The sequence below is a fragment of the Cupressus sempervirens genome, chromosome 3, assembly GCF_028749045.1.
Source record: "Cupressus sempervirens isolate cs-2001-9-10 chromosome 3, ASM2874904v1, whole genome shotgun sequence".
NCBI classification, from domain to species: Eukaryota; Viridiplantae; Streptophyta; class Pinopsida; order Cupressales; family Cupressaceae; genus Cupressus; species Cupressus sempervirens.
This window is the reverse complement of record NC_143120.1, coordinates 1,094,368,510-1,094,376,484: the sequence shown is the minus strand read 5'-3', so window position 1 is coordinate 1,094,376,484 and position 7,975 is coordinate 1,094,368,510. Positions and strand designations below refer to the sequence as shown.

Genomic DNA, 7,975 nt, shown 5'->3' with positions numbered 1-7,975 from the left:
ATAAAGTAGTCTAGAAAATGGAGGATATGTCATAGAGATAAACTAGTATACATGTATTTGATAAGTTCATTTATTTGATATGTGTCAAAATCATTTAGTACATATACATTATTGAGTTTTCTTTTAAAAAATCATAATAATTGATGTTAAAAGAAATCATAACAATTGTTATATTAAAAAAATATACAATTATTTTTCTTAGATTCCACAAGTGGTGAGCATATTGTTGGTGATCAATTAGCCTAGTTTTAAAATTAAAATAAACCTCATTCTTCATATAATAATAAATGTCACTATAATTGAACTTGCATAAGATCACCTACTTATTTCAATACAAGTCAATATTGAAATTTCTAAGACCTCCATATGTAAATCTTGCATTTTTTTGGAAATATAATCAGATCCTTCCTCTATAATTCTCAATCTCCATCACATAGCCATTTCATTTCATAAAATTCTATTGTACCAATCATCTTTCCTAGCAAAGACAAATGTCACCTTTCCATTTGACTTTATTTAAGGTGACCTCCCCATTTCAAACAAAATCAATGTTCATCTAACCTTCCTGAAAAATTCAAATATTTAAATTTCTAACTCTTGTAAAAGTAAATCTTACATTTTCAAGAAAACCAATCAAACCTAACAAGTGTCACATAGTGGCTTAGTACTTGCCTTTAGTTTTAATATAAATTTAGTTTTAATTTAATAAATTTATTATAGTATATAAAATATTTTAATTTTAAAAATGTTATATAAAATTTAAATTTAAATTTTATTTATAAATATAATTATTGATATATGTTCTATTGCATTTCTGAAATGATAATATAATATAATTAATATCATTTTAAAATATTTTTAATTGAATGACAAAAAATATATTATAAAAAGATAATAAAATTAAATATAAAAATACATAAAACTAATTAATAAAAAAATGTTTAGAAATTATTAGTTTACAATTATCAAATTTGGCCCATATAAGAGTTAAATCAATTCATACATAAAAATAAAATATATTAAATGTTAATACATTCAGCTTAATAAAAAAAACTTTTAAAAGTATTAGTTTTACAATTACCAAATTTGGCCCATATAAGAGCTAAAATGAATTTACCCAATCAAATCTTATTTCTAAAAATTGAGAAGTTAATAAGAAAATTTAAAAGTGATTAATTCTGAGTCATCAAAATGTATCACAATATACTTACCTACCAGCAAGCACTAATAAGAGGTAGGTGGAGGGTGACCTCCCCATTCAATAAAATTTAATGTTCATCTAACATTTCAAAAATATTCAAATGTTTAAATTTCCAATTCCTGCAAAAGTAAATCTTACATTTTCAAGAAAGCCAATCAAACCCTTCCTTGGTAATAAAAGGTCGGTGGAAAGAATCCATTGATATTTGGTCCTTGATTACTCAAATTTTGAGATTGACTAGTTTTTTGATTTTTTGTCACCCTTTTACATATCCACGTGAATGGAACAAGGTGGCCGACCATACTATCTAGCTAAATGGGTCTCTAATTAGATGTGGCTCTAGAATATTACAGGGATTGCAATGTGAAACTCTATATTAGGGTTGAGGTTCCATTCATTTTAGCAAGAATCTATAAATCAAGACCATCATCTTCTGAATGTGTTTCTCATTTATCACTATCTTGTTGTATGCTCTTGTGTGTTAGTTTGGCTTGGCACTGTGAGCTTTTAATCTTGCCAAAGTTACTTTGAAATTCCTATAGTTTGTGCATGCTTTTGTTCTTTTATTTGCCTGAGTTGCATTTGGGTACATTGTAATCTCCATCAATCTGAACAGTCATACTGTGCATGCCTTGTTTTATTTATTTTACTTTTCTGATTGCTCTTATTTATTGTCTTCCATTTCATCATTCTCTACATCTCCTCATAAGATCATGTCTGGCTACAATGCATCTTCCAAATCTGTTCTTTCTTTCATGTTATCAACAATGTCAATGGCACGCGGTGTGAGATCTGGTCATGATGCATTCGATGCACTTCCTGATCCTCTCATTTCCTTCATACTGTCAAAATTGCCACTGAAAGAAGCCGTCAGATCTTGTGTTCTTTCCAAGAGGTGGAGGTTTCTCTACACTCAAATGCCTGCATTCAACTTCCCTCAAACCACTTCCAGCAATATAATTTCAAAAATGTTGCTTCAGCACTCAGGAGATCTGGAGGGCTTTCACATAGACACCTTCTGGCAGCGTTACTCTCCTGAAGATGTGTGTAAGTGGGTACAATATGCATCTCAACACAATGTCAAGCATCTCACTCTCTCTGATTGCGCATCAATATTTGCAAGATATTTAGAAAAAATCTCACCCTCTTCTCTCTTTTCATGTTCTTCGTTGGTAAGACTTTGTCTCCGTTATTACATTCTCACCAGCTTCCCATCTGGTTTTGCTGGATTTTCCCACCTCATTAGTTGTTACCTCTCTCATGTTCAAATGAGAGGTGAATCCTTAACTTCTTTTTAAAAACTCTGTCCCCTTCTACAGATTCTTGAAATGACAGAATGTTTTGGGCTAACTCATGTGGTGATCTCTTCATCCACTATTGAACATTTGAATATAAGTTCTCGGGATGGAGTCCAGTCTGTGTTAGTTGACTGCCCAAAACTCAAGATTATGAAGGCGTTCATGATTGAGGATTTAAGAGTGAATGGCGCTCTTTTCTATGAGCTTTCTTATGCAGTCACTTATCTTGAAATGTACGGTGGAGATACTATAAGGGAAGTGCAACTCGAGTCCTTACCTGAAAATGCTTACCCTAGAATATTTCCAGCAACGTTTCTTGACATCCTGGGAATTTTTCAGTCGCTGAAGAAACTCACCATAGCGTTGGTAAGGGAAGAAAATATGCATTTTCCTCTATTAGAACTGTTTCACAGGCTTCCAAATCTTCAAATTTTCTCTATGCTGGGCCTATCTATTCAGGTATGTACAAATACTACATAAATTCTGCATCATTTGTAAGAGTTTGATAGTTTTAGTTGAAGAGAATAGATTTTCAGAATCCATGGATCATGTTTGACAGTTTTTCCAGTAGATTGTGTATGAGTTTTTTTATCAAGTTTTTCTATCACACTCGACTATCCATAATCAGGATCTGATAAAGAGCATAGCTAGAAGATCAGAAAAACACCTTAGGATCTCATTATGTTCTCTTTATCATCATGATGATGGATCATGGTGTGATCCAAAACATTGTTGAAAAACTGCTACACAATCTACCTAGAAAATTATCAAATATTGATCGTTTTATGTCATATGTGTTGAATTTGAATGATTAATATTTATTAGAACTAGTCTTAAATTATTGATTGCAGTGCAGGAGATGGCTATACCTGTTTTCTTTACCCCTCTACATCTTAATCTCAAGAGGATAAGCATAGACATTTTTGAGTTTGGCCACAAAGAGGTTGAAATAATAAGTTGCTTGCTTCAGAGTACACCCTCTCTTGAAATCTTGGAGATTCAGCAACCCTATGAAGATGATGAAGAATATGATGAAGATCAATGTTTGATGTTCTTAGAAAATATTAGATTTCTTAAGCGAGCATCCTTACTTGCAAGGATTATTGTACTGGATACAAACTCTCACCCTATCCATGTACTAGGCTCTAAGCCTATCCCAGTAGTAGGCTGGAAAAATATGGCCTCTGACTGTGCTTTTTCCCTCTGAGTGTGCTTTTTCTGACATTTTATTCCATATTACTTTTTACTTTGTATGCTAAAAGTTGCTTATTCTGGTTAAGCTCCTGCCAATAAAAAAAAAATGGCTTCTTATTTGGATTCTGGAGACCATTTTCACTTTCTTGAAATTTTCAATCTAAGTTAAAATATTTGTGCCATTTCTGATGCATGGTTGTTCATTGGTATATCCCAATTTCTCACAGTGTTTATAGAGATTTATACATATTATAAAATTATACTTTCTTAATATTTTCATATTATCTTAGTTGAAGAAATATTGGGCATGGTTTGACACAAATTAACTGCAATCAGTTGCTTTACTAGGCATGTATGGAACTTTAGCTCTTTTAGGTGCAAGTTGTTTACTGCTGCTCTCTTCTATGTTAATACAGAAAATTGTCCTCAAACTTAACAAATAAAAGTTTCCAGATTTCTGTGTTTTCTGTGTTTACTAAAAGTTCTTGCAATTTCTAAATAGTTTAGAATTCTTCACCATCTACACTTTGCGAGAATTTTCACCATCCACATTATTCCAATTTTTCTAGATAGTCTAATTTTGCAATAATTCTCCATCATCCACATTATCTCCACAATTATCTCCACAGGAAAGCAATGACACACACTCAACATTTCTGTATAGCAGCTCTCTCACAGGAATGTAAAGAGACCAACACTCAGCATGACTTTTATGCAACCATCTCATGATAGTCAATCACTCTCACAGATTTGGGTATTCAGTGGATTTCTTGGGATTTCGAGGTTACGGTTTGCATTAGCCAAGAGAAATCAAATGCAACATGATGAAGGAAAAATGTCTATTCATACACGATTGGGTCAAACTTCAGTTGATTTCTGCTGATTTCTGACGCATGTATGAAATCATATTTGAGTACATTCCTTCAGTAACAATTACAATGGACCAAACTGATTGTACAAAATTGACTACAGTAGTGACAATTACTCCTAGATTGTTGAATGCATATGATAGCTAGTTTCTGAAAGGATTCATTAAACAAGTACGAAAATCAAAGTCCGAACTAAGCATTCAATATAAGCTGATTATTTGTTGATTGAGGACATCCTAATTTTTGGTCCTCAGATAAGCTTAAAAATAACAATCTATTCATTCTTATCTTACTTTTTCAGTTAGACTCATTCATAGCTGTTATTTCAGATGAATAGAACGAATTCAGATGGTTTTGAATTTTCTGATGAGGAGCACTGCAAGATTTACGTATTTAAATGTTGAGATGTAACATATTTTTCTATGTAAATTTACGAAAGCTTCTAGTTATACCAACTAGTTTAACAGTCATTTGATCTTTTCTTTTCCTGTGGCCTGTTTTAGCTCTTCACAACATAGATGTAGTTTATTGTGATGAACTACATCTTACGTGTCTTTATTTGGGTATTGTTTTTAGGCAAAAACGAATAGCCTGAATAATAATGAAATATAGCATACATAACAGAAGAAATAATACTAAAAAGAGCTCTTAAAAGCCAAATATCTAACTTGACATGGTTGCCAAAAGAAACTACTCTTCCATATGGGTCTTGTCAAGTAATGATTACGAATGCAACCATATCTTGAACGCTCACTGAATTCTGAGAGCTCTGTAGAGTCAATTTCAATCCTACTTCTAAATTTATTCCCTTTACGGTAGGTTTGCGATATCTTGAAGGCCTCACATTGATCCAGGAGACTCCATATTTATTCTTATAAGCATATTTCAGTTTCCATGAAAAAGAAACCCCGTTAAAAGAGGCATTGATTAGAACCACTGAATCTTCTAAAGTGAATCTTGGCATAAAGTTTCTTTTGTTTTTTATTTCTTTGGCAGGGTTAGACCTTGTAGCATTGCACGGCTACTTAATATTTAATAATAAAAATACACACTACAATATTTTAAATTATATTTCGTTATATAATATTTTAATTTACATTTAGTATGTTTCTATAGTAGGAAGAATTTAATCTAATTTAGCCTCATTTAATACTCATAGTTATGTTTCATGTTTATTCATGTGAATTCTATTTTAATGGTTATTTGAATTTGATAATTGTATTTTAGTCATAGAAAAATAAGAAAATATGCATGATGTGTCATCTTGTGTAGGGAGATGGCAAGAGACCTTATATCTACTAACTCCACTTCCCGCATAGTAATCTAAAGAAAATGTGCCTACAAATTGTCCATAGTGATGATAAGAAATAACAATAAAAATAACAATAATAAGTTATTTGTTTAAGATTATGCCCTCTATTGTGGCCAAACAATGTTTACATAGTTGAGAAGAGTATCTTTACTAGAAAGGATAATTGTATTGGATAAGTGCATATTATAGAATATATGTAAGTGTAATTTTTGTGTCAAATAATTTATTTCTTATTAATCTTCAAAATTAGTTTTAAAAAAGGGTTTATCATACACTGTAGTGGTGAAGTGGTGGTTGTATTATTGTACCAACCAGGGTTCAAATCTCAATTTGATCATTTTTAATTTTTAACTCAATATATTTAATATCATCTTCTTCTTTTCTAAGATTACTTAAAAAATAAAATAAAAATAATTGCTATGATTTATTTTAATTCCATGTTTAATTTTTCATTTCATTTAGTATTATTGTTAGAAATTAATTTTGTTTACTAAATCATATCAAGTATCTATAAGATGGAGGTTGAACTTAGTATCTAGTGTCTCATTCTATTAAGGATTAAGGTTCAATATAGTTTTTTATTAGGGAATTATTTTTTTGAGGTATCTGCCTAAAAGTAAATTTAGTCTAATGTATTCTTATTGTTAGAGTTTACTTTGGTTCAATGCTCAAATATACCAACCAGGGTTCAAATCTCAATTTGATCATTTTTAATTTTTAACTCAATATATTTAATATCATCTTCTTCTTTTCTAAGATTACTTAAAAAATAAAATAAAAATAATTGCTATGATTTATTTTAATTCCATGTTTAATTTTTCATTTCATTTAGTATTATTGTTAGAAATTAATTTTGTTTACTAAATCATATCAAGTATCTATAAGATGGAGGTTGAACTTAGGATCTAGTGTCTCATTCTATTAAGGATTAAGGTTCAATATAGTTTTTTATTAGGGAATTATTTTTTTGAGGTATCTGCCTAAAAGTAAATTTAGTCTAATGTATTCTTATTGTTAGAGTTTACTTTGGTTCAATGCTCAAATATGTTTAGGGCCTATTTCCTCTACATACATAATATAATTTGTTTTGTTATTAGAGTTGGTTTTTAATTTTACTATATGATTATATTTTATTTGGTTTAGCAAGAGCTTAGGTCCAATATAATTAAGTTTACTATTTCTTCACCTATTTACCCATGCCCCTCATCTCTCTCTCTCTCTCTCCATCATGCATCTCTCTCTCTCATCACCATGTACATGTATATTCCATACTCTAATTATCATCTTTCTCTCTCTACCTCATGTCTCTCCCACTCCTTACTCGCTACACCATCTCTACCACTTCCACTTCTTCCTTTATCCATTCAACCCTCCTCTTACCATGTATTCCCCCAATTATAGTTATCTCTCTAGAATTCATTTCTCCCACTCTCTCTCCTCCTTTGTTCTCTCTCTCTCTCTCTCTCTCTCTCTCTCTCTCTCTCTCTCTCTCTCTCTCTCTCTCTCTCTCTCTCTCTCTCCTAATTACCCTCTAACATTCTCTCCCTTTCTCTTTCTCACATATATCTTTCACCCTACCCACTTCTCTCACAATCAGATATCTCTCCCTCTAATTTCCATGTTTCCTATCCCCTCTCCCTCTCACACACATACACACACTTCTCTTGCTAATGACCATATTCAAATCTCTCTATCTCTTTGTGTTTATGTACACACACACATATACATATACTCATATATAATATATATGCATATATGTATATGTGTGTATATATATATATATATATATATATGTATGTATGTATGTATGTATGTATAATATTAATATACATATATAATATATAATATATGTATACATATACATACATATATACATACATACATATATAGTTTGCACCACCAATGTCTATTCTAAAGCGTATTATCAATTTTCCTAAGCTTTATCTCATCTATATACCATTTTATCTCTCCATCTCCTCGTCCCCCATCCCACATCTTTCTTTGTCCCTTTCTCACTCTCCCTCTCCCAATTTCACACCTTAATTATCCTTCTTTCTCTATCTACATTATCTCTCTCGCATCTCACTTCTCTATTTATCAC

At 31.1% G+C, this 7,975-nt stretch overlaps 1 pseudogene; it reads left to right on the top strand.

The window, feature by feature from the left end:
- Positions 1 to 1,914: 1,914 nt before the first annotated feature.
- LOC149570591 (F-box/FBD/LRR-repeat protein At2g04230-like) overlaps positions 1,915 to 7,975 on the top strand; it is a 190,421-nt pseudogene continuing 184,360 nt past the window's right edge.